Genomic DNA, 27,627 nt, shown 5'->3' on the forward strand with positions numbered 1-27,627 from the left:
CAGATACAGAATGAAGCCCACGTGCCAGTGCCATAGATGTCTGTGGATTCAAAGCTTTCGCCCAACATCTCAAAATAGAGGTCTTAATTTGCTTTTTTTATGACCATCAATTTGATTTCAGGCTCTAGCACATTATGCAACAGTACTAGTTACCCCAAAGTAATGGGAAAACACAGGATCTACTTAATTCTAGAGAGAACCCTCGAGTTCATGCATGACTGCTTTTAGCCGTAGAAGCAAAGTCCCTGTGCTTTTCTTCTTAGCTTTACAATTTTAATAAGCAATGAAAAAGAAGCCACTTCCGTTCAGTGCAGTTTCTAATGTGAACCTACACCTCTTTCAAGTCGATTGGTTGTGTTCTGATGCTTGCCTGTAAATACTCCCAATTTGACACCGATAGGCGTGCGAGGAACATGACTGTTATGTGTGTGCTCAGAATCACACAATTCAGTCCAGCACAGAAGTTAGGATTTGAACACTGGTCTCATAGTTCCGCAGCTGACAACTTAGCCACAAGACCCTAGTGTGAATGTGTGGTGATACTACCTTTGTAAGAGCACCGCCAGACCAGTTACCATGATGGGCCTGTGAGTGGAGACAGCCTTTGTCAGAGCCAATATCGTAGTCTGTTAAATATGTTACATTGTTTTAATGGAAAGTGATCATTGGAACTTTTGTGAGTCCGTCTACAGACCACTAACAAAGAATCCTAAATGAACTGGCTAAATTAGAGGAGACGATGTCCAAATCCTGATGAAAATGAGTCATTGAGCTTTCTATGCACCTATGGTTTTAGATAGGGCTGTAATGACTGCATCATTCATTCATCGAATGGAATTCTATACTGTACTATAAAAGATAAAAAAAGCCTGTGAAAAGTAGGCAGTCAACCCCAGTTCCTCAACATCCTTTAATGTGACCCTTAAGGACCAGGAGATGCAAAGAGCTCTTGTAATGAATTCCATCATTGTGACCAAGCAAGACACACCACAGTAAGGTGTACTTAATATTGACTTTGAATTACAGTCCTACCAAAATATCCCTTCCAGACTCTCAACTATCACAATAATGTGAAGAATACATACGTACAGGTCTAAGTTTAGCTTTGTGAATTGGCCCTCAGACTTCAGATCTAAAGTTAGACTTCAGGACTAAACTTAGACTTCGAGTCTAAGTTTACCTTTGTGAATTGGGCCCTTACAATTCTTAACTCCATATCCATGTACCTTTTATGTAGATGCGTTGTTCCCTCACAGTATTGCGGTTGACAATATTGTGGATATGATTTTTTGGAGAATTATGCTTTTGTTGAAATTGTGACATTCAACCCCGCAGTTGGTCCAATGATTCCATAGTTGTGCTCTGTGTTGCTATGGTATACAAATGAGAATATTTTGCTCAGTTCATTTCTATTCTGGTCACAGAGTAGAGTTCTTAAGTCTTGTCAGTGCATGTGCACTCCGAGCAAATGACCAAACTTGGAAAGCACATTGTGTTTATACCTAACATACATAAAGGTATAGCCTGCAGCCCACCCATGGGTGCAGGTAACAAAAGAAGATACCTGTTCTTCTTTCGTGAACAGGGATTGGGTGGGCGCCTGAAGACCACAAAAGGGTTTATTTGTATATTAAACATGGAATTCAATTTAAAGGAGGTATCCTGTGAATTTGAGAAAATGGATTAAAAATCCAAGCTGAAATCATTAAACAAAAAAACATTCCGGGACACCTATAACTGGTAATTTTATAGCAATGCAGAACTGAGTAAATAAAACGATTTTTTTCTCTACAGTTGAAGACCCTTATAAAGTCTTTATTGGAGACCCTCTAAAAAATATTCTGCAAAACAAAGATCGCAAAAACCTGTGCCCTGCGTTCTGCTTATGACCCTGCTGGGAACTAAAGAAATCAGGATGGATTTGCCTCATCTGCACAGTTTACCTCCTCTAAATTTTAATCTGGGAGGGAGTCCAGGAGAAGACTGGTATACGATTCAGTCTTTTACTATAGGTCAACTGTCCTGTAAATCTTAGAATCAATTGAAAACAGGCAGGTTCCTCGGTTCTCCTTCAACAACACCAACAAGATCCCTTTTTTTGTTAATATAGTGTCATATGCCATCACTTTTGCACATTATCCAAACTAATGTCCATTTTCTTTCTACATCAAGTGCTTCTTACTAACTGCCTCTTAATTATCCTATTGTATCCTTTGTGCTTTAACAGGTAGGTGTGACCCTGAAGCCTCCAAGTTAACATTCACTAACTTCATCAATTAGTTCAGCGTGTGCCTCCTGCAGATATTTGAACAGTCAGTGGCTCCTTTGTTTAAGGGATAATAGTTCTCCTTAAATCTGATGTGTCTCCTCGGTTGGGTTTTCTTGCCCCCTACATGCTCAGTTATTTAAAAGGTAATCAGAAATCAAATCAATAGTTGACTTAGATTCATGTCTGCTTCCTGTATCTAAAGATGTGGCTGACTTCATGCACTTTAACTCCTTAAAACAAAACTAGTGTTTCATCACCCCCTAATTCCAGTACAACCACATGAAAGCAAAAGTTTATTATTTGTAATCCTCTTATTTATAATTGTTTTTTTGTTCTTTTGATTGGGTGGAGAATACATGCAAATGTTTTTAAGCCACTACAAACAGCAAGTTCTTGATACTATTCCTGGTATAAAATAACTAGTGCTTAATATATAAATAAAATAGTGCCGGTGCCCAAAACTCTTCTTTGACACACACGGCTGCTGCAATTAAATGTACGAGCACAGTATCCTGAGGCAGCGAAACCCTAAAGCCATCCCGGGCCTCTTTAATCCATTTACAGCCCCTCCCTGCTCCTTTAGCACACCTTTGCAGCTTTCTGCTTTCTCCCTTTGTGGCATTTTTCCATTTTTCTTTTCCTACGTATTTCCCACATGTGTCTTTTGCTCACATAAAATGCCAAAAAATAAGTGCCGGCCCTCAAAAGCAAGTATTGGTACCGCCCACCGGAAATCACCAGCTCAAATTAGGCACTGAAAATAACATAGGTTATGTGACATAGTTTACTGTTATAGTTCTTGCTAGGTAATTTCATGGGGGCAAGACTGACATTATATATTTCTATTAGTATGCTGTAGACAAAAACGATCTATTGCCATTTCTGGATTTTTAAATATTTAGGGCAAGTTATCTCAGGAAGTACCTACCAGCTCTACAGATTTAAGAAGTAAATGGCAAAATATATATGTATTTTAGTTTTCTCCCACTTCATTTTAACATAAGGTAACTGGGAAATTATAATCCTCAATTTTTGTACTAAAGTTCCCACTTACCTGTTCTGAATCTTGCTATATATGTCAGTGTTTGCATGTCTGCTGCATGCCGAAGTGTTGAATCACTTGGTTACTATTGTTATTCTCTTCAAACATTCCTTGCTTACTGAAGAAATTAATCTTGTATCTCAAGGTATGCCAGAGTTACAGGAATCAGACATTATCGGGCATATAATAGTCCAAACAAATTGTGCGCACAATTATCAAATACTGTGATTGGTACATTCCACTGTGGTGCAGCAATGGACTCAATCCCATGTGCTCGGATGTCATGCAGTAGCCAGTCCTTCTTCTATTTCAATAACAGGATCTGTTTGAGGGCACCACGACTTTTAACTGAGCAGAGACAAGACTCATTTGGGAGCTAGTGAAGATAAGGCACCATTGCCCTACCGGGCACTCCAACCTGTTTCTACTGGCAGTTAAAACGCACCCATGATCTATTGCTTTGATGGCCATATGAAGAAATGAATGCGTGGGTGATTGGATTTGGGGACTGATTTATTAAATATTTGATAGGCACATTATCTAAGTAGTTTGCTGGAATCTCAATGTCAGTGATCATGGAAAACTGTGAGCACCTTCACGACCTTTGGCAAAATGTAAATCTCTGCAGACTCCAAACCAAAGCAGTCAGACTCTGCATGAACATGAGGAAGAGAAGCAAAGAGACAGGTGATCAAACCTCACACCTCCAGATGTGAGTGGGAAAATAAAGTTGACGAGGGCAAATATAACAGATTTGTTCCATTTGGAAACTTCACATCTGTGACGCCAAGCACGTTTTTTACGACTTTGCACAGCGTTGGTGATACAAACTTTACCTGCAAGCTGTCACACACAACTGAGCTGATTCCCAGTCAGAAAGTGTCCTGTCCATGTAGGATGGGACATTCTGTGGCTAGGAAACAACTCCAAGTGTATTCGAGGTGTGCCAGGACACAGGCCAGGCTATGAGGTGACAGCTGGACTTTTTTAGGTATATGTTTTCACAGTGCAGCTGTTATTCAGACCTACTTTTAACAACACACAGAGTTAGGGTGATCACCCGTCCGTAAATTTCACAGACTGTCCGTAATTTCGCCCTGCTGTCCGTTGTCCGTGATGAAAGCTTTAGCGGACTGCATTTGTCCGTAATTTTAGCCTTTCACCTAAAGGGCAACGGAGGCAGGGCGAAATTACGGGCAGAGGGGCTGGAAGGCAGGGGGTCTCCTGTGCTCTGAGGGAGGGAGGGGGCAGACAGATAAGAAAAGGCCTTCTTGCCAGGGGGTCTCCTTCCCTAAATACATGCAAATGTGGGCAACTGGTAAATCTGCAAATACAAAGGGGCTTGAAAACCTGCATTGACTTTACTAAAAGGAGCCACTTAAATTTTTCTGGTGGCAAAGATATTTCTTTCAGAGAGGTATAGTAATGGTTTTCCAAGGTGAGCTGTGGAGTGTGTGGTTTTAATGGAGTGTTATAACATTTTTTTAGCACTAGGTAGAAACTGTATATTATTCAAATCTGTATTTGAGAAGCGCTTTTTTTTTTTATTTAACCAAAATGTATTCACACATTTTGTAGCAGCCTTTATTATGATGTAATTGTATTTTTTACAGTTCTTTCAGGTACCTCTATACCTCATAGTACTAACAAACATTGGCAAAGCCAGTAGGTCTCATGTACGAAAGAGTTATTGGCTTTGCAAATGTGTTTTAGCCATTAGCCATGTTATACACCAGAGTAGCTGCTGTTCAGCATGGCTTAAAGCTAGTGGCATAGTGGTGTGGAGTGGAGTAGAGTAGCATAGGAGCAGTGGCATAGAGCCCAGTGGTGCAAAGTACAGAGCAGTGGGGTACAGTGCAGTTGTTTAGAGTGCGTTAGCGTAGAGTGCAGTGGTTTAGAGTGCAGTGGCATGGAGTGGCATGGGACAGAGTAGAGTGGCATAGAGTGCAGTGGAGTAGAGTGGCATACAATAGAGTGGAAGAGAGAGCAGTAGTGTAGAGTGGTGCAGTGGCATAGATTGCAGAGTAGACTCACGTTGCAGGGAGTGCAGTGGTGTAGTGTAGAGTGGTGCAGAGTAGGGCAAATTGCTGTAGAGTGGAGTGATGCAGAGTAGAGTGGCATAGAGTGCAGTGGCATAGAATGCAGTAGTACAAAGTACATTGGTGTATAGTACGGTGGTGGAGAGTGCAACACTGCAGAGTAGAGTGTCAGTGCAGTGATGTTTTGTGGAGTAGAGTGGCACAGAGCAGTGGCGTAGAGTACAGTGGTACAGAGTAGAGGGCAGTGGCGTGCAGTTGTTTAGATTGCATTGGCGCAGAGTGCAATAGAGTAGTAGAGAGTGCAGTAATGCAGAGTGGTGCAGTGTCATAGAGTGCAGAGTAGAATCATGTGGCATAGAGTGTAGTGGGGCAGAGTGGAGTATTGTAGAGTGGTGTAGAGTAGAGTATAGTGCCTAGAGTGCAGTGGCATAGAGTAGAGTGGTGTAGAGTGCAGAGTTGCAGAGTAGAGTGTCAGTGCAGTGGTGTAGAGTGGTACAGAGAACAGTGGCATAGAGTACAGTGGTGCAGAGTAAAGGGCAGTGCTGTTGTTTAGAGTACACTGGTGTAGAGTGCAGTTGCATAGAGTGGCATTGGGCAGAGTAGAGTGGCATAGAATGCAGTGGAATAGAGTATATTGGTGCAAAATGCAGTAGTACAGAGCAGAGTGGTGTAGAGTATAGTGGCGGCCAGAGCAGTGTTGCAGAGTGTCAGCTTGCAGTGGTGTAGAGTGCATTGAACTAGAGTGCAGTGGTCAGAGTGGTATAGAGTACAGTGGCGTAGAATAGATTGTTTCAGAGTAGAGTGCAGTTGCATAGAGTGGAGAGGTGCAGGGTAGAGTGCAGTGGCATAGAATGCAGTGGCATAAAGTAGATTATTTCACAGTAGAGTGAGGTGGCTTAGAGTGGAGAAGTGCAGGTTAGAGTGAAGTTGCATAAAGTGGCATAGAGTGTGATGGGGCATAGAGTAAAGTAGTGTAGAGGGCCGGGGCATAGAGTGCAGAGGTGCAGAGTAGATTAGAATGATGTACAGTGTATTGATGTAGAGTGCAGGGGCATAGAGTTGAGTGTTACAGAGTAAAGTGCATTAGAATAGAGTGTATTAGCTTAGAGTGCAGTGGCGTACAGTGCAGCGTTGCAGAGTGCAAGAGAGTGGAGTTGTGCAGATTAGATTGGTGTTGCCTAGACTGGAGTGGTATGGCGTGCAGACAAGCAGAGCGCGGTGGTGTAGAGAGGCGTAAAGTGCAGTGGCTTAGAGTAGAGTAGTACAGAGTAGAGTAGAGAGGCATAGTGTGAAGTAGCATAGAGAGCAGTGGCATAATGTGGAGTGGTTCTGAATGGAGAAGAGTGCATTGGCATGGAGTGGCGTAAAGTGGAGTGATACAGAGTAGGGTGCAGTGGAGTGGAGTGGAGTGGTGCAGAGCAGAGTGGAGTGGAGCATGCATGGTGTGGTAACACACTGCCATTACAGACAACACATTTTTGATTGAAATGACCATTACATTTGCACAGATATACAGTTTTTCAAATCAAACTATATTGTGCAGAGACGATGATGTGTGGAAATTGCATCACCTAATGCAATGATTTGTTTTAATCATGTAAAGGTATTTGTTTCCAGCACAGTTCAGAATTAACAAAAATGTGCTTGATTTGTACTTCAATTTCTGATATATTCTGAAGTCTATTTAAATGTTGTCATCTGATAGAAAAAACTCTTTCCTAACCCCAGTATCCAGCAAGATTGTTTCATAAATCCTCTCACTTTGAAGTCAGAGAAAGGAAAGTAAACACTAAGTTCCCACCGAAGACAGAGCCTGACATTTGACTTTGTTCTTTGAATGCACAGCAAATATGATAAGATAAGAACAAGATTTACAGGCCTGTTTACAGAAAGGGGGCACTCAGCAGGATACTGTAAATAAGGTTTTGGCAAGGGAAGGGAGGAATTCAAGCTGCATAGCCTAAAACAAATAAAGCCAGCAAATTGAAAGCAACAAATTGTGAGTTAGAAACCACAAGGCCAATGGCAAGCAACGGGCAGAATGCATTCACAAGGAAGCACAATGAATTTACTTAAAGTGACTGCTGTGGGATACTTTGTGGGGAAAGTCCAGTATTTTAGTCCATATCTTGCAGAGGTTTGGTACATCAATCACCCAGGCAGTATGACAAGAAGACCCGGAGTGGTTTCCATGTTGCAGGATAGGTCTGTACACCCATTCCATCAGTTTGCCACCATTTCCTATGGTACAGAGCTTCTGGCACACCTCTTGTAGGGTTAGTGCTAGGTAGCAGACATGAAATAGGGCATTTAATAATTATTTAAGGTGGTTGTAAGTAAGGAGTTGACCGGGTGAAGATGGTAGTCTGCCACAAGGGTTTGGAAATTTAGTAGCTCACTGTTCAGAAACAAAGTCCCCAATTTTAAGACACCTGCAACATGCCACAGATGGAGTTGCTCTGAGCACAGCCATCCTGTGCGAGTGGGAAGGCTTAGCAAAGGTAGTGCAGGAGCATAGGGTTTCTTTGTGTCAGGGAGTTTACAGGTTCTGGCAAGGCAAGAGAAAGCCATGCATGATAACCCCGGATGGTGATCCATAGAATGGTCAGTAGGAAACGATGAGCAGTGCATTAAGCCTTCCTTAAAAGTCTTTACTGGTAAACCCCATCTCATGCAGAGAGGTGGGCAGAAAGCCAGTGAGCCACCCATTGGACATCTGCAGCTGAATAAAAGCATTCTAAGTCCAGAAGATCTAATCCACCCGCAGTCACAGTTAGCTTTAGAGTGGAAAGAGCTCCCAATGGCGCCGCAGCGACCAAATCAGATGTGTGGCCTATCTGAAGAAAGAATGAAGGACGAGCAGGGGAAGGTTTGCAAAATAATACTATCATTGTGGTAGCACACCATCTTCGCTAGTGCCACATGGCCTCTACAGAAAGCAGAAGAGAAGACCAAAAAGCAAACTGGGCTTGGAGGGACCGTTCGCTCTGCCGAGATTTTCATCCTGGAAATCAGTGTAAGAATGGTAGATATTAATCATTAGGTATCGAAAGGTAACTGGTTCCCAGTTCAATCTGAGATCTAATTGTGTATGAAGACGAAAACAGTGCCATATGTTAAAGAAACACTAATTAAATTTAAAAATTTGTGAATTTAGTTTGTGCAAATTACATCCCAAATATTTTGAAGATTCTATGTGTACTTGACACTTAGGGATAACCCAGATCTCTAGTTTGGCTTTTGCTCAATTTCAAAACCATATAAAGACATGGACTAAGTGGGCAATTGCCTTGCACAACCTTGCAAGGGGTCCGGCCCCTGCTCACCCTTCACAAGCACTAACAGCGAACCATTGCACCAGAAGAGTTTGCCAAGGTGGATGGGTGTTGATTGTTCAACCACTTGACAGTGCCCTTTCTGTTTTGCTCCTGTGTGCAGACAACTCCCCAGGTACCCAATACCTTCAAATAGTCTTGGTGGACCCATCTTGTCTGATTTTAGGAATTGTCCCACCTTGTTCTTCTCTTCTTTATTTATCCAGTTGTTCGCAACAACCCTTTGAATTACTTGCCGTGGATCTCCCATTTGATCTCGATTTCATCCTACTCTTTTATTATCTTTGCTTGGTAGTCCGGGCTCCCATTTCTGAGATAAATGTAGAGTCCCAAACATACACTCTAGTGCAGTGAGACTACAGACAAGTTATGGGTACATCACATCCTGTCATTAGGTGTGAGACTGTCACCCACACCATCTGCCCTGCCTCTTTAAAAAAAATTAGGTTGAAAGTCCATGGGCGGTTGGGGTAAGCCAGGTGTTTTTGTTCGATTTGTTTAAACTAGCATAAGGTTAATTACCTTAATGTTTCCCAAACTGTTTGCCAGGGGTTTTGAAATGTTCAGAAACATAATCAAAATGTTGCTGTTATTTTCTCTTCAGGAAAGATCGGGTAGATTTGGGTAGGGGTGATGGCCTTGCCGTGAAGGGCATTAATTTACTATTGAACAAGGACGTAATGTGACACCTGAATGCAGCACACCAGGAGGCAATCACAAAAGGTCCACAGTGAATTAATAGTGCTGTGTTAAAAAAGAGTAAATAAATGCACTGACAACATAGTGAGGCATGGCCTCTCTTGCGTGTGTCTGTAAAACTGATGTATGTTCTTGAATTTTTGTCCTGAATTTTGACCCTTTGTCCTGAATTTTTGTCCTGAATTTTGACCCTTTGTCCTGAATTTTTTACAGTCCTGTCCAGAATTTGCTTCAGTGCCAGGTGGTCACCCTACACAGAGTGGGCCTTGGATCCACCACTTTCAATCATTGGCTTTTTTCATTCAGTCATTGGCTGTAGACTGTGTCGATCACATCTTGGCTGAGCCCATTGAAGATCCTTCTCCCACCTAATGCTATAGGCTGTTTGAGTGAATCCTTCCACATCCACGAGATTGGATGTACCAAACTAGTTTCATCCACAACCCTCTCTGCTGGCTCTCTCCAGTCAGTCGCACTCTAAGGTAGAAACGATCTAAGTGATAGCACATTAAACTTAGACCTATTTGGCTTTTCCACTGCTTGTTTAGATAGTTCACTAAAATGGCATAATAATTAATGAGGAGCGGCCGGTTTTGGTGTCACTTCCAGGACTGCAGTACGAGTCGCAGCCTAAAGGTGCATAAATGTAGTTTCGAATAAAAACGAAATCTCCAGTCATGCAATTGTCCTCATGTTTACACACTCGACTCGTATCGTAGAGTCTTCTTGACCTTTGGCCGGTAACGGCTGCGAGCGGGCGGGGCTCGGGGAGCTGTCCTCCGCACATCAAGCCCCTTCACTTCCCGCTTTCCCCAGGCATACTTTAATTTATGCATACGCTGAAAACAGGAGTCAATGGCGTGCGACATATTGAGAAAATTGGTTGGAAAATGTTACACATTCTTCACAATAATGCAGTGTAATTACACCTGTATTGTAATTAACCACTGGCGTACGGAGCTCATTTTTACCCCTCCTGGATATTTTCCCGGCAGTAGTAACAAACCCTGATGAGCTTTAAGTGTTTCTCCTACAATATATTCACAGTTACTTACTTTACAAAAGAATTGCTTTGAGAGACTAGCTTTGAATTTTGTCTGGAAACAGTGGGTGGAGGCTGCACTGGGGCGATGCACACCAGCAGGTGGAGTGTGGTGCCGCTTAGAGGCGCTAGCATGGTGCCCTTACCGTGTTTATACTATAATTATCAATTGCACCGACTGCACGTCTCGCCCATAGTGCATATTGTTGATTATTCCACAGGATACCTCCGTTGAACAGACGGCTTTCTACAGATCAACCAATGGAAGCTGCAGCTTGACTTTGCGTTACCCTGCCGCGACGGCGCTGTCTGTACATGGAGTTATGGTACATGATACTGCTACATACTGTCAGATGAGAAAATAATACTTTGTGTGTCTGTATAAATATGAACATGCGATATGGTATAGCTGAGCGTCCATACACTATGATATGATATGATGCTGTTGCATATACTCACAAGATTTTATAATGGTGTAAGTGGAGGGGATTTGATTTACTATAGGACAGGCTCCACTATTCATCCTTCACAGGTCGATAAAGCGAGTGATGTTAAATTAAATGGCAACACCTATTATTTTACTGGTAGAGGACAAATCATGCTGTGATCAGTAGCGGCTCACTGGGTTTAACAGGGGTGGGGCAGCACGCAGGGAGGATAGGAGAGAGGGATTTGGAAATATTAATAATATTGAAAAAAAAACAAAACTGCTGCTGTGGCGCCAATCCTCGTCAGCAGCAGGCAGGCAGAGGCTCCCAGCCTGCCCTGCGGCCAATTCTGACGCTGCTCAGAGCAGTGGAAGGATTGGCTGGGAGCGCCCACCCAGGTCGCTCCCAGGCAGACTGGGAGCCTATGCCTGCCCTATCCATCCCAGCAACACATTGTCAGGCTGGAGAGAGCCTACTGCTCTTGTGTGTTTGGCCGGCCTGAGATGGCCGGCCAAACACACATGCGCACCAAGGGGAGTGCACAGTGCACGCACCTCATTGCTTGTCACATCCAATGCCCTGCCCCTTTAACAACGAAAGGATAATAAACCTAGATTATTACACTTTCCTTGTTAAAGGATTTGCAGTGGATGCTGCTGGTGGGGGGGGTGGGGGGGGGGGACGCTCCTCTGCAATATCGGAGGAGCCTCCACTGGTTGTGATGTGTGTAATATGAGATAAGTAGTTATTAAGACATTTAAGCCAGATTCTAGTAGTTCATTGGAGAAGACGTAGTGTTGCTGTGTTTCACGACCAAACTTTGCATTCAGCTGGTACTTTTCCAACTACAATGTTGAGTTATGTTATGTTACGTTATGTTATGTTGTCTTCGTATAGTGCTCAGTCAGCTATTAGTATGGCCTTATAGATGTGCAGGTCAGTAGATGGGGACACAATATACTGCTGTATGATTCAGTAGTTTCTGGATCAGCGTGTGACTCGACTTTTGATTTTACACTTGATAATTGTGTCTTGGTGAATCTCTAGGGTAAACTGCAAGAAATTGTGCAGCCCAAGGGCTTTGCTGCTTTCTTATGCATACATTAGATCAGATAAGCTGTCCATCGGCCAACTGACTTAATTATTATAACTATTGTATTGTTGGCTATGTGGCATGCTTAAGCTACAGAGGAGCTACAAACATCCATATGTATCTTAGAGCACGTAGTGTTCAATGAAAACTGTAAAGAAGTTGTGTGTGTGTGTTTTTCTATCTAAGGTGCTTTTGCGCATGTGATGCCTATGCTTTACTTTCTCTGTGGTCGGAGGTGCTTGATTTGTAAAAGAATAAGCCCAGGGCCCAACATTTTCTAAAAAATCCGTCAGTGTCGAATGTCTGTGTTATCAAATAGAATGCCTGTCTATTTATTTATTGCACTCTATGCCACTCCAGTCCACTCTACAAAACTACATTCCACTCCACTCTCAGACACTCCACTCTACAACACTGCACTCAAACCCACTATATGACACTATACTCTACTCCACTCTACACCACTGAACTCTGACCCCCCTACTCCATTCCTGTCTATGACACTCAACTCACCTCTACAGCAGTCCACTCTACACCATTATATATCACTCTATGACACTCCAAACTACAACACTCTTCATTCCACAATACTCCACTCCACAACACTCCATGCCACTCTTTTCTATGTCACTAACTTTTAGCCATGGTGAACATGGTGAACATGAGCCACTCTAGTATACAACATGGCAAAACACACTAACAAAGCTAATAGCTCTAGCATAAATAAGTCCTATTGGATTTGCCAATGCTTGTTATCCCTCCTTTCTCCCTTTGCCACTGTTTTTCCATCTTTCTCTTTCTCCTTCTTTCCCTCTTTGCTGCTTTTCTCTCTCTGAATCCTCGTCTCCAAAAAAGAGGCTCAAATTATGCACTGGCGGACAGCGGTCTTCAAACTGGAGGGTGGGCCCCCCTACTGGGGCCACAAGTGATCCGGGGGGCCCAGACTCTGACCCAAAGAAACATTATACAGATAACGGGCCTTTGTTTCAAGCAGAAGCATGTTATTGCATTTAAAAAAAAGTAACAGTACTTAACTGCAATGTTTAAATAGGTCTAGACATATTTAAACATTGCCATCTTTATAAAATAATTGTGAAAAATTCTGAAGGGGGGGCCAGTGATTTGTATTTTTCAACAGTGGGGGCTCGGCATTAAAACGTTGCAGAACCCTAGTCTAGGGCTATCATGCATAGTTATCTTCACTTTTCTTTCCCTCTTCGTTTCCCCTTCGAATAGACAGTGTTATCCCGTTTGTGGCTTCAGTGTGGGCAGGTACTGACCATTTGTTGGCTCTTTAGTGTCTTTGGATTCCTTTTTGTGACAGTAGTACTTACATGTATTGAAGTGTGTGCGGTGTGCGGCAGTGCTATGAGTATTGTACACCCTTTTAGGGTCATTTATGCTGATAAGGTGTCATATGCAATGATCTGTCTGAATATTGTATTATCGTTATGTGTAGTGAGGTATGGAAGGCACTGGTGGTATATTGATGTATTTTGGTGTGTGTGGTATGGCTTGTAGGGGGTGTACTAGTATAATATTCAACAATGTCGACCTCAGAATATTGATAATCACTTTATCATCCTGGTCATTATATTTAGGAAAGTATGGTAGATGTGATGTTAAGAATATTACATTTACCTTTACCTTTATATACACTCAATATTCTGATGTAGAACCTTGTCATGATAAATGTGGGACCAGAGGCCACATGCCTCTCATTAAGGATTAATTAATTAATTCAGTGAGTGAGAGTAAAGGGTTTACGCAACACAAAACTGTGCGAGAGCAGGGTAGAATTTCACTGGCGAAAAATGTGAGGGGGATTTGGGCATCTATGGGATTTGTTTGGGTAAGGGGTGCACTGAATGGCATTGATTAATACCATGGATCTGGGGAGGTGGAAACCACACTTGTGATTGCTATTCAGTGAGGCATTTTACTAGCAAATATAAAGGGCTAACCCTTCACTGGTGAATCTAGAATGTTGGAGAAGCACACTGGTAAACACATCGGGTGTGTATGAATCACACTGATGAATAAAGTGAGATAGAGGAGCTGGACATCACCCTTGTGGAGACAGTGGACAGGAAATAGCAGGCAGTTCCTCCTGCACTCTTCATCAAAATGAAGAAACTTGCAAAATTATTACCTTGTAAGTTCAAGGTTTACTGTAGAGTTCACATGAGCAAAAGTCTGCAAATGTTATTTTGTGGAAACATATTGCTGGAATATTAAGCCCGCAAAAAACTATTACAAAGAAAATTATGCACTATCGAGATTGTCACCCATTTTGCATGTAAAGTGTGATTGAAGTTGAGTTTTCAAGCAAAAAGGTTGAGGAGTGAAGACTCACTACTGTGTAGAGTGAGCGAGGGAAGTGGAGACTCACCTGTGTATACATTGGCCATGTGTAGTCGGGAACTCTCTAGAGTATATAATTAGACAAGGATGGGGGGCTCATTATTGTAGAGAGTGGGCAAGAGTAGTGAGAACTCCCTGGCATATACAGTGGACAGGGCAGTGGGCTACTCACTATTGTATACAGTAGGTGAGGATGGGAGTTCTTTGGAGTATACAGTTTTCGAGGATGGCGGGAGACTCATCAGTGTATTCAGTGGGTGAGGATGGGGGCTCTGGTGTATACAGGTGGCAAGGGTAGTGGGGACTCACTTGTGTATTCAGTATGTGATGGTAGTGGCATACTCCCCGGTGTATACAGTGGGTGAGTGCAGTGGAGTACTCACAGCACATAAACTGCGTGAGGGTTGTGGAGACTCACTGGTGTATAGAGAGGGCAGAGATACTCTCCAATGTATGCACTGGTTGAGCCCAGTGAGAGCTCACTGGTTTATGTACAGTGAGTGAGGAGGGGGTACTCACTGGTATATACAGTAGGCAAGGGTAATGAGATACTACGCAGTGGATACTGTGCCTGTTGTTTGTTGTAGACCACAGAGGTGAAAACACTAAGGAAGCAGAACAGATACCCTTACTGGTGCATGCACTGGGTAATCTGCCACCATCTGATTGTGCTAAAGTATCTGGCATAAGATTTCAAATCCTCTGTAAGGCAAAATGTGCATTGAGCAGCGGAGACAAATAATGCTAGCTCCACAATGCACAAGTTCATGACCTAAAGTCATACTGCAATGCAATAGGTGCACACTACACATCAGGAGCTAGCACCAGACAATATTTGCCATACCATGCATCAACTCCCCAATTAATGAGACACGTCTTGCCACCAAGAGATGTGCATTCTTGTCCAAGGAACGCAACATTGAGTATAGTTGGAGTGAGCGGGGATTCATGGGATATCAATGCCTCTGAAGATTACAACATGGTGTCAAACAGTCTTAAACAGTGGAAGCAATAGATTAAGTGATTTACACTGTTTACAAAATGCATCTGGAGACTTGAAACAATTGGCTTGGGGCATGATATAGAATTTTTGTACTGAAAGAATGTGTTGGGCACCTCAAGGGAAGAGCGGGACTTAACGAAAGCCAACACATGAGCATAAGCTGGCAATTATTAACAAATTTGCAATTTCTGGAATGCGATGTGGAAAATCCAGCAAGTCTCCACGAGAGTAAGGGTTTATTTGCTGGCAGTTCTCTCGTATCAACACAAACAACTAGAGTACAGACTATGACAAGTAGAGTCAACAAGGACACCTTGGCTGAATGCAAAGTTCTGAGTTCTGGTGGAATACCCTACTGAATTTTATTTTCAATATGGGGTACTATTGGAGGGTGTTCTGCCCTTGCTATGGCTCTGTGATCTTCCACGAGGGCAGCAAGATCTCTGTATTAGGCATGGATAAGCAAAGTAATAAAGTTTAACTGGGCTTCCTTGCTGTTTCCCCTCTGTAGACCTCCCTGCATCTCACATCTCCCCCTTCCACCAACCTCTGATCTTCACAACAAACTCCATTCATAACAGTAGAAAATAATAGTGCCATGATTCTATTTAATATATTTGTACAGAGTACTTTCGCCATAGGCGTCATATCAATAGACAAAAGAGCGTGTCTATTCTCGACACAAGCACAGGACACAAAGAGAAGAATCTTACAGGATAATAGAACAATAAAAAATGCCACCAGTAACAGAAAAGATTAGCTTTTGGTGCTTTTCCAAGTTTCATGGAAATTCCCAGTAAGACGGAGCCAGAGAGGAAGTGAAGTCCAGAGATTTGGCCCTACAATCCAAAAAGCCTGGCTGCCAAAAGTTACCCAACTAAATCAAAGCGTGCAGAAGAGACACAAGCTGCCCAACCTCAAAAGCCTCCTGTGCCATAGTGTTGCAGAAAGTCAGTCGGGAAGGTAGGGAAGGCCTTATAACTGGCTCTGTGTGCAATATGTAGCACTTTGAAATTCGTTCTCTACTTCAAATGAAGCCAGGATGGCCATGTGACTCCATGACATTATGGGCCTTGCTTTCAGTCCTGGTCTTTTAACCTGCAAAGCACTACTGTCAGGGTCACTGTTTTTTTATGAGATGCTGCAGCTTCAGCATTTTTCTCATAGTTATGAATTTGCCACACTTTCCACATAATCCATTATATTCTACTTAATTTGCAGATTTTAACTCAAATATTGGTTTCTAACTCACACGGATCAACCACACGAGTTGCAGCACAGTGGCAGGCTTTTTGTCGCACAGAATCAAGTCACTTTAAGTTACTGATTGCTATATTTAGGGGTGAATCAGATATTAACAAGGTGAAACCTTTGCCCATATAGCATGCAAAAATGACAAAATAGTAAAGTGACACTGCTTCACAAGGTGCTGCAGTCCACTGAATACTTAGCAGTTTTATTGCTACATAAATCGATTCTGCTGCATAATTCGGTCCTCCATGCTGCATACTTACAATGGCCCTGGATGTCAAGTGCTTTAATCGGACTGGGTCAATGGATTTATATCAAGACAATACCCAGAATGCATTAGAGGTGGACAATCCACTGAAAGCTTGCACCAGGCTCGAGCTGGAAGTCTGGGTCTGGTTCATCTCGAAGTCCTGTTGGAATCACAAGCCCAAAACGAGATGATCTTTCATGTGGCTTTTGCCTGCCTCTCTAAACCCAGGAGGTGGTTTTATGGTCTGAGCTGCTGTCTGAGAAACTGGGAAACCAGGTTTGAGTCTCGGTGTCTGCTTAACATCCTGTGATTCTGGGCAAATGAATTAACCTTTCCATGCCTATAAATAATGCATCTGATCTTGTGTAGTGTAATTGGAGCTCAGGTGCTTGGACGAGTTTGTGCTATATTTAAAAACTGTACTCAGAGGAAAAAACAAAGCCTTAACATATGGAAAGGCAAACAGATATACATTTACTGGCTGATTATTACAAAGTAAAACCAGAAAACCTGGCTAATTGCGGCTTCTCTGCTCAAATTGTATGAAGTAAGGCATATTTTTTTTCACCCATTTTTTCCATTATCACATATGAAAGCACTTTCAAATATGTGAGTTCAGACTACTAGTTGTACAAAACTATCACGTTTAATAAGTACATTTAAGTGCAGAAATATAATGTGCCTTGTTAATGTCAAAGCTTCCACATGTTAAAGAAATACACCTTTTTGAATTCTGAAGAGACTTCACCATATTTGAGGTGATGTTTGTTATATGATTTACACAGCATATATTTTCAGGGCTTGGCTCATGCACAGTTCTATGATCCGAGCAAGACCCTTGGCTCGGCTCTGGCTTGGTTCTCCCTATTAACTTGTTGGATCGCCCACCTCTAGAAATTCTAAACTAGTGCATTCTAGACTAGAATGCACTAGTTTGTCCCACAGAAGCACTGTGAGATGGTCGTCCTGTAGGAAGCCAATGAAGAGACTTCAATTAGGCAGAGACAGGATTAAATTCTCTAGTTTAATTAACAAGTTCATAAAATCACTACATAGTTAACTTTCTCATGACCTTCCTGCTGGAGCTTCTGAAAGACGGGACATAAGCCCAGTTTCCAGTTTTCAAAAATCACAAAATTTAGTACAATAAAGATAGAAAAAATTATATCTATGAATAGCCTGACGAACAGAGCTGGCGACTGGGGAACCAGGTTCGAAATGAGGGATGCTAATCTTGCCTAATGTCATCTAGTGCTCACGAAAACCTTCTGATGCTTCTGGGCCACGTTTGCGCTATATAAAACTGTAAAAAATAATGTCCTGCTAGAAAACGGTTTACTATGTGGTGATTTCTGATCCCCATTATGCAAGATTATAAAACCACGAGTTATGAATCAACTTCAAGGCGCCTTTCCCACACAACGCTGAAGCAGAACAGAACCTTCTGGCATCTGCAGCTGAACCTTGCTGTGTCCTTCAGAAACCTTTTGGGTAAGAGAACCGCACGTCAGCTTCCCAGAACCGAGCAAAATACAATTAATAAGAGCAATTAAAGAGAAGGATTTATGGCTCCTGCAGTAACCACAAACGACGTGAATCAATCAGTCAGCCCAATGAAAGGCAAGCATTATTACTGTTGTCAGTCTGAAGGCTGTGGCTCTGAGGCACTGCCAAATTAACCCTTACTTATGCAAGCCGCATCCTCAACATAACCCATGTTAACAGCACACTGCGCCATCCCCAAGCCGACTCACCCTCTTCAGGCAATGACCGGTGGGGAAGAATGAATATTTGAGACGACCTCAGTGGTGTAACACAACACCCCGCAGCTTCCGTGGTGGGGGGGACTCCCGAGCTCCAGGGGGCTCTGAGTTCCAGGGGGCCCCATCTGCAGAACACAGCCATGCACCATGCACTGGCCAGCATGGTGCACAACAGGCCTGGTTGTAGCGGAGAGGCCTGGTGGGACAGGCCTACCCAAACATGACCTTTGGCCCCCAAGTTGCAGCAGAAGAGGCCATGTAGACCGCACCTTTTAAGTGATTCATCCATGTTGATGGCCAAAAGTTATAGTGTTTTTTTCACTTTAATTATCAGACAGATGTCAAGGAGGAAACTCTAGAACACATTTACAGTTCATTTTATTTTACAAGTACTGTTTTAAATATGTACACTTAAGGGGTAAAATACGGGCTTTAGGTGCTTTTTCCTTTTGTTGCACTGGCTCATACATTAAAATACTGATCATGCCAGTAAAAACACAGCCAGGTTGCAAACCTATCTTGTCTCAGAGGTAACTTGTATTTGCGGGTTATGAGTGCAGGACAGTTTTCTTATCAATTTTTTATTGCAAATGTTGCAGTGATAACATCAAAGAGGCTATACAAAGATATCATCAGTGCTATAACATGTGGAGTACTTAGCTGTGCATGGTGAAGTCTTGAGTTATAGTTACCTTAGAGCACGAGTTATAGTTACTTAAAAGAACTCTCTATAACTGCTGAATTTCTATGGTTTTGCACGATTAAATTCAGAACCTAACTATAACGTCCCTGTAACCTTTGTATTTTTTCAGTGAATTTCTCAGTTTTTTTAGCATAGAGCAATTTTAATTACTATACGTTATTCCAACCTCGCCGCGCATTGCCAGACCTTGCAGCCGAGCCCTTATAACCACCAAACCCTGTGCCATGCTTGTCCTTTGGCCGTGAACAGTGTAGGTTGGCCACAGGGCCTGTCTCTGTCAGTGGATCTGTGTGTGGGTGAGTGAGTGTTTTAGTGGGTCTGAAAGTGATGTGGGTGTGTTAGTCTGAGTGGGTGTGAGTGGGTGTATGACTGTCTGAGTGGGGGCATGAATCTCTGAGTGCATGCATAAGGGACTGAATTAATGTATGAATGGGCCTGTGGTTTTTCTTTCAAATGTTTCCATATTTGCAAATAATTTCCGAACATTTGTGAATTTTCTGGAATATCGCACATGGTGATGCAAAATTATTTTAAACTCATAATGTGCCCCTAAAACATACTTATATCACACCCCTGGGGTCAGGCCACTTTCAATTTGGATTTTCAGCCTGGGGTCTGTATCCCGTGAAATTAAATGGTGGCGCAACTTTCTAGTGAGGTTGTGGTCAGCCAATTGCAACGCTTCTTTTCGCATGTGTATTTGTGAAAATGTCACGAATTTCACAAATTATTTGTGAAATATTCACGAAGTCATCGCGGCCAGAAATATACAAATGTATTTTCCCTTTGTTATCTCAAAAACTACAGAACAGATTTACACCAAATAAGCAAAAGTGTGATCTGTGTACCAAAAGCTAACTTTCTGCCAAATTTGGTGTAATTCTATAATTTTTGTGAAGGTTCGTCAAATGGTGCCAAAGATATACGCAAGTCAAAAAACGCTTTTTATATGGAAACATGGTCCTAACTATAACTACCTAGCGGGACCGCCGCTAGGTAATATATATATAATAATTACACACACATATATCCCTATAAACCCCAACCCAAAAAAAAACCAAACCCAACCTAAACCCTAAAATTACCCTTGCTACCCAAAACCCTATATCCACCCTAAACCCTAAAATTACCCTTGCCACCTAAAAACCCATACCCACACTAAACGCTAAAATCACTCTTGCCACCCAGAAGCCTCAACCCACCATCTACCTTAAAAAAATCCTTGCCACCCGGAAACCCAAACCCACTCCAAACCCTTATATTACCCTTGCCATCCAAAAAAGCCATACCCACCCTAAACTCTAAAACTACCCTAGCCACCTAAAAAGCCATACCCACCCTAAACCCTAAAAAAATCCCTTGACACCCAAAAACCCATACCTGTTATAACCCATAAAAAAACTTTTACAAATAAATATGTGTATATATATATATATATATATATATATATATATATAAACACTTAGGCCCTCATTCCGACTTTGACCGGCGGCGGTCGCCGCCGGCCTGTCGGGGGCCGCCAGAATACCGCTGCGCGGTCAAAAGACCGCTGCGGTAATTCTGACTTTCCCGCTGGGCTGGCGGGCGGCCGCCTTCAGGCCGCCCGCCAGCCCAGCGGGAAAGATGCTTCCACGATGAAGCCGGCTCGGAATCGAGCCGGCGGAGTGGAAGCTGTGCGACGGGTGCAGTGGCACCCGTCGCGTATTTCACTGTCTGCCAAGCAGACAGTGAAATACTTGTAGGGGCCCTCTTACGGGGGCCCCTGCAATGCCCATGCCAGTGGCATGGGCACTGCAGGGGCCCCCAGGGGCCCCGCGACCCCCCCTACCGCCATCCGGTTCCCGGCGGTCGGACCGCCGGGATCTGGATGGCGGTAGGGGGGGTCGGAATCCCCTCGGCGGCGCAGCAAGCTGCGCCGCCTTGGAGGATTCAATGGGGCGGCGGTACACTGGCGGGAGAACGCCAGTGTTGCCGGTCCGACCGCGGCTTTACCGCCGCGGTCGGAATCCCCATTGGAGCACCGCCGGCCTGTCGGCGGTGCTCCCGCGGTCCTCCGCCCTGGCGGTCTTTGACCGCCAGGGTCAGAATGACCGCCTTAATACTTACCTGTAAAATACTTACCTTTACTAGCAAAACCTTTGCCATGCATATGCCTTTACCATTCTTGCCTTTACAACGAAATTCACTGTAAAGGCATGCGTGGTAGAGGTATAGTGGTCGTAAAATCCTGTGTGTTAAAGGTCATGCGTGGTACTGGCACCTGCGTTGTAATGGTAACGGTTGCGATGTAATGGCTATTTCCCCAGCATGATGATACATACATGCATATGTGTCACCACACATAGGCACATTTGCTTCATGGGGCCGATCCACCCAATTTTTCTTTTTAATCCATCTACCACTCCAAGACTGCAAATGCCCATTTTGGAGTGGTAAGCTAAACAAGTGATGTAGAAAGTGTATGAAAAAGCCTTAATCAGACAGAAGTGGTCTGATAGCAAATTGCTTGTAATTTAAGATTTGCATATAATTCATTTAGCTTCAAATTCCGCAATAGGCAGAAGGCAGCTCCTAAATATTGGTGTTGGGCTTTGTAATGCTTATGGAAGGCATACTATCACTGTGTCTTGTTGCTGCTCTCAACCGCTAAGCACCTACTAGGTAAGTAAATTTGTAATTAGGTTTCCTGTGTGTTCCCAATTTATGCTCTTATTTAATCAGTTAATTGACAACAACCTGGAGTAGTCATTCCTTCATCATGAGCTGGGGAGAAAAGTGGAGTAGGTAGACAAGGACACTAAGTGGGACCTATGGCACATCAGTGTTATCTAAAGCCCTTGGATGTATGTCAGAATATTGAGAATAAAAATATAGTCTGACATAAATATGACGCCTAATTATCTTTACAAAAAATATAGATGCCTTGGGTGTAGGTTTTCTATTATGAACTCAAGTGAACTGATATTCTCGAGAATGACCTTTAAAACACTATATTTTTGGCCGATTATATTTAGTCAACCGTATCTTGATACTACTATACCATTCTATTTCAATCTCAGTGGTTTTACCAAAGATAAGTGCAAAGCACTGCGAAAACAACACAGCGGCGCAAGCAGAGATCGATCAAGCAGTGACAGCGGTAGTGGTATGAACAGCAGCGGCAATCGAAAAGACTGAGAGAACCCCTACAGCACTGTGGGTTTGCGTGTGCACTCTGGCGTAACCAATTAGCTTCAACTGCATTAGCTCTCGCTAGAGGGTGGGGGAATTGTGGGGCATTAATAGCCAACAACTGTATTTTGGAAGCCATTTCCATTGGCTAGGTCTCTTTTCTGTAACATCAGGCATTAATCACACTGGAGATCCGATTCCCAGAGGGCCGCAATGTTTAATGCCCTGTCCAGAGATTACATTCGCTGAAGGCCTTAGACAATATCTTTCCTTTGAAATTGAGATGTTGTTACCACAAGCCCCCATTCCCAGATTGCCAAGACTGCATGAAGCAGGTGGTGGTGAAGGGGAGTGCACAGCACAATCTATAAAACCCTCTCAGAGGATCTCAATAGGGGATTCCAGCCTAATGAACAGTCATCCACAATCCATTCAGTTATCCATCTGAAGGAATATCACTAGCCCTCTGCAGAGCTATTGGCAATGCATCGACTACAGCTAATAGAAGCACCTCTGCTACTGGAGCATAGTCGACTATGAGGGATTAACTTGACAAATAGATACACAAGCCAACCAGACATTATGAACATTTGTGGCTTTTTCTGGTAGTTTTTGTAATCAACACAAACAATAATGTTTGCTTACAGAGCCTTTTTTTCTTTCTACGCTTTGTCTTTGGTGGCAAAGTTACTCCAGCGCTCATGATGAAGGTCTAGACATGTATTTGTTGTTTTACATATGACTATAATAGCATTCTCAATGTGATAAACTCAGATTAGAGACGTTCTGAAGGTGAACAAACAAGGGGAAATAAGATCAGTACTAGAAAAAGCATTTTCTCTTTCCCAAAATGTATGTAATGTTCAAAAATATTAATGAACGTGTCAGCAGCCCATTATCCTATTTCATCCCCAAATCGAGTAAGTCACTTGCAACCATTTTTATATATTGACTTGGCATTTTTCTAGTAAGGTAGAGGGTGATCACCTTCCTACCTCTGCGGCCTATTTGTTTGTCTCGACCTCTTACTTCTAGGAAGGATTTTCTCATTCTTTCTAAATTTGAGCCTCTGTCCAAGGATGGCTTTTGGGTGTTGCTACCCTTCCCCCTTCAAGCAAGGCATGTGGTTCTCAATTTGACCTTTGCACTGCTACAAATATGAAGGAAAGATATAATCTATGCATGTGCCTACTGAAGAAGCTGGTGAATCATTCACTTCAATCATATAAGGTACCCCCCACTCAAAGCAGCTGTCTTCTCTCTATTGCTGTAGAAACTGTTGGTGGACATTTGGATCCAGTAAAACTCTGCCCTCTCTCTCTTTTTGCTTCTCCGAGCTAAGTTGCTAGAATGAGAGGCCGCAATACAGCACCGCCATCGTTTCATTTTTTGGGTCACGCAGAAGCAAAGAGCTGGGTGCTCTTCCCTGTTCTTGATACTCTCAGACATAAAGTGGATGATGGTAATGTCAGAGTGCTAATAATATTGGATTTTCTTTTGGCCTTCCGCACTCTTGACCACCCTCTCCTGATCCAAAGGATGTCTAAAAAGAAAATTAGACACAGCTCTAGGTCTCCAAATCTCAATGGCAATGGAATTTCCTTCAAAACAACACAGTGGTCTGCCCATTCAATTTTGATGTGGGCAGACCTTAAGTTTGGCCATGGCGGTGATTACTCCATCACCGCTGTGGCCAAACCTCTCCGACAGTCTAATGGAGTAAGGGCCATCAGAGAATTGGCTATCTGCCTATCTGTCCAATTAAGATGGATGGACATAATGTCATCTTTTTAACTATCTGTCACTGCTACGCAAACCCTGTCAGTGAGGGACAGTAAAAAATAAATAATTCCCCCCTGCTCCGGGAGATGGCTCCTAGGGTGAGGGGGCATTATATATTTTATTTTCAAAAAGAAAATCCCCATTTCGGGATCTTCTTTTTGAAAATAAAAAAATAAAAAATGTTGGTGCAAGGCTCCATCATGTTGACGGAGCCGTGCACCACCAACAAAATGCATTGACAGAAACCACTGTGACTGAGGTTCCTGCTAGTGCTTTATAAGTGACTGCTAGCTTGGTGGTCATTTATAAATCTGGCGGGCAATTTACTCCATCACTCTGGTGGAAATGTTCATTAGGAAACAAATCAGCCCCATAGTATGAGAGAGGCAGGTGCTGCAGGCAGAGTATCAGCCCACCCCCTGCTCACCCACAGCACTGCAGGAGAAGCAGATAATGCTTCCCCAGACATTCTCCCTGCCCCGCACAAGACCACTTCAACTTCCACAGGCACCCTGCACAGATATTGTCCACCTGCTCAGAGCAAGGGGTAAATATCAGCTTTAAACTCCCTGGACACTGGAAAATCCTGCCTTAAAGGACCTAGTAATTCTGTGTTCTGTCACGTTATTCCTCATTTCGGAGAGTTTAACTGGTAATTCCCAGTAACTCACAGGAATATGTTATCTGTAATCATGAAATCCAGCCCCCATATCTCCCCGAGAAGAGAGGAGCAAGTTGAAGTCCGGAGAGACTCCAAAATGAAGGGCAAAGGATTCAAAAATAATCTTCCAATTTCAATACTATACGATCTATTATGTTTCTAAAATGTCAACCATTTGAAAACAGCTCCCTCAATACCGATTCTTTTGCTAGGATGTGGAGGAGGATGTTATAATCAATAGTACGAAGAGGAACAGATAAGTCGAAAAGGCGACAAAATATTCCCTCACCAAAGATCTCGAGGAATAATACCTCATTGATTTTCGGTAGTTCAGGCAAAATGACTATATGCCATTTGGGCACTTGCCTTTCCTTAACAACATATCAATTTTGTTGCCCATTTGTTGCAAATTGGCACCGTTCCTTCGCTTCTTGTGGAGGGTGGTGCCCTGAGGTGTTCGTTCCGGGAAGACTGGATGAAGCCCATTCTCAGCTTGCCACGGCCCGGCCCTACAGGCCTTGCAGAGGGAACAGCACGTCCCGGTTGTCCTGCAGGACCATCAGCCTCGTTTTCACGACCTAGTCTTTCGCGAATAACCATCTGAAAGCCTGTGGCTGGGCAGAGGTGAAGCTTGCAGCCCGGTGTAGAGCTCGAGGCAGACATGTACTGCAGCGGAACTGATGCAATCGCGCACGAGGCAAACAAGATCAGGCGAAGACCAAGGCAAATTTGCAAGCGGGAGGAGGAGGCGCTGCGGGCTGCCTTCTTATTACTGGCATTGATTTTCACGTCAGGTTCGGAATCGCATCTAATCGAAGTAAACATTAATGGCGAGCCTGGCTCGGGTTCTGCCTCGCGGGCAGCGCTCTACCCCCGCGCTTGGAGACTCCAAAAAAGTCTGAGCTGGGGAGAAAGAAGGGACGCAGTGTCCAAACGAACACGGTAAACAAGTTGAAGGGGGGCCCTGCTCCTATCTCAGGATGCAGGGAAGAGAGAAAGCTAGAGTAATATAATGTTATTACTCAGGCCGCACATTTCTTGCAGGTCCACATCCTACAAAGAACAGCTGTTTGTCAAATTGAAGAGCCACGACAGACTGAGCTTCACTAACAACTGCAGCTGTGACCAGTGTAGTGCTTACGTGTGCGCTTTGTTCACTATTTCATCCTATCACATGCGCTTTGTTCAGTGATTGTATATTGGTGTATAAAATATATCTGCTTATTTGTGAATTGTTTCCCTTCGACCCCCACAACTTAGCATGTTTCTCTAACAGAATCCGAAGTAACCTTTGATCCCTTTGACTTTCTAAGGTTATGCCGGTTCCTAGGAATACATGCGGGTTGCACCCTGACACACTTTATCACACGCTTTTTAGGCAGAATAACTTTGCATGGATAGATTTTTAAGTCCATAGATGCAATGGTGAAAGCCAATCTAAAAGGAATATAAAATAGTTTTGCTTCAAAGGCAGGTCTGGTGAAAGGGGTCAGACATGGCACGGAGTCAACTGAGATTCAGCAGGGTAATTAACTGCATGGAAAAGTCTGTGGAAAGTGCTTCGGAGAAGGGCGGTCCATAGAGGTTGCGTTTCTCATTATAATACCAATACGAGTCAGTCTCTCTTTCCTCTGTCCATTAACAGCTATCTGAACAAGCACTGGCAATGCCAATAGGTCTGGCTTTAAAATAATGTAGCATGGTATTGGGAAGTATTATAAATAGATAGCGTGCAAACGGATTTGTACTTGTGGAGAACAGTATACAATATTGGTGTAGATTAAAAGGTCAATTGACAGTTGCAGTGTCAAGCCAGACGTAAAAATCCATGTAGGTTAATGAATACCCTCTTCCTATCTGTGCTGCTTCCAGAGAAAAACACCATCAATTATTGAGTTATCTAAGACAATTTAATAGCATGTGTGTGCCCTTGAAAGTTCAACATCAGGCTGTTGGGTAAATTAAAACAAATGCTAGCAGTCGTGTGGAGGGCAAGCACTTGTTTTTGGAGATTTGTGGAAGCAACAATTTCTGCCCAAGCAAAAGTACTCCTGGCTCCCAACTTGTGGGTGGAGCCAAAGCCAAAGCCCCTCTTCTGACGCGCCCACATATTAGTCTGGTGACAGCTGCGCTGTCAAGCCAGATCATAATAAAAATGACACACATCTCTAAAACTGGTAACTTGAGGGACATTGTTGCCTGGATGTGCGACATGTAAGGCAACTAAGGGGATGTGCTTTTGAAAGAAATGGAAGGCTTCTGAGTTTACCTTCCCTCTAGGAGTGTGCTGAGATGTCAAATTAGATGACTCACAACTTTGCAAAAAAAAGTTTGTGAACTTCACGAGGTAAGAAGCTGACAACGATTATAATTATAATAAGAAGAGCGGTTAAAGTGCCCTACACAGAAGTAGACCCTACCCACTACTGCTGGAATGGTTCCTGTGAATTACTCCCACTGCCCTCCACTGACCCCCAGCCAAACTGCTGATTTCTAGCATTGTTTTATTTTTTGGCAGTTTTCTATAGCACAAACTCAATTCAAACAAAGATATTGGAGAACTTTACATGAGTATCCGTTGTATTACACAAGGTCACATTCCTTTATTTTTTTAGGCACTCAGAAGATGTTCAGCCGAGCTTTGTCACCAAATAAAAATAAATGCTTATTCTGGTTTAAAAAAAAGCGTAGTGATCAAAATCTTAATGTTTAAATAGTTCTTCAGGAAAGGT

At 43.1% G+C, this 27,627-nt stretch overlaps 1 protein-coding gene across 6 annotated transcripts in view; it reads right to left on the bottom strand.

Annotated features, from left to right (window-relative positions):
• DLGAP3 (DLG associated protein 3) overlaps window positions 1-27,627 on the bottom strand; it is a 1,018,817-nt gene that overhangs the window by 385,620 nt on the left and 605,570 nt on the right. The window lies entirely within an intron of this gene.

The sequence above is a fragment of the Pleurodeles waltl genome, chromosome 3_1 (genome assembly GCF_031143425.1).
Source record: "Pleurodeles waltl isolate 20211129_DDA chromosome 3_1, aPleWal1.hap1.20221129, whole genome shotgun sequence".
NCBI lineage: Eukaryota > Metazoa > Chordata > Amphibia > Caudata > Salamandridae > Pleurodeles > Pleurodeles waltl.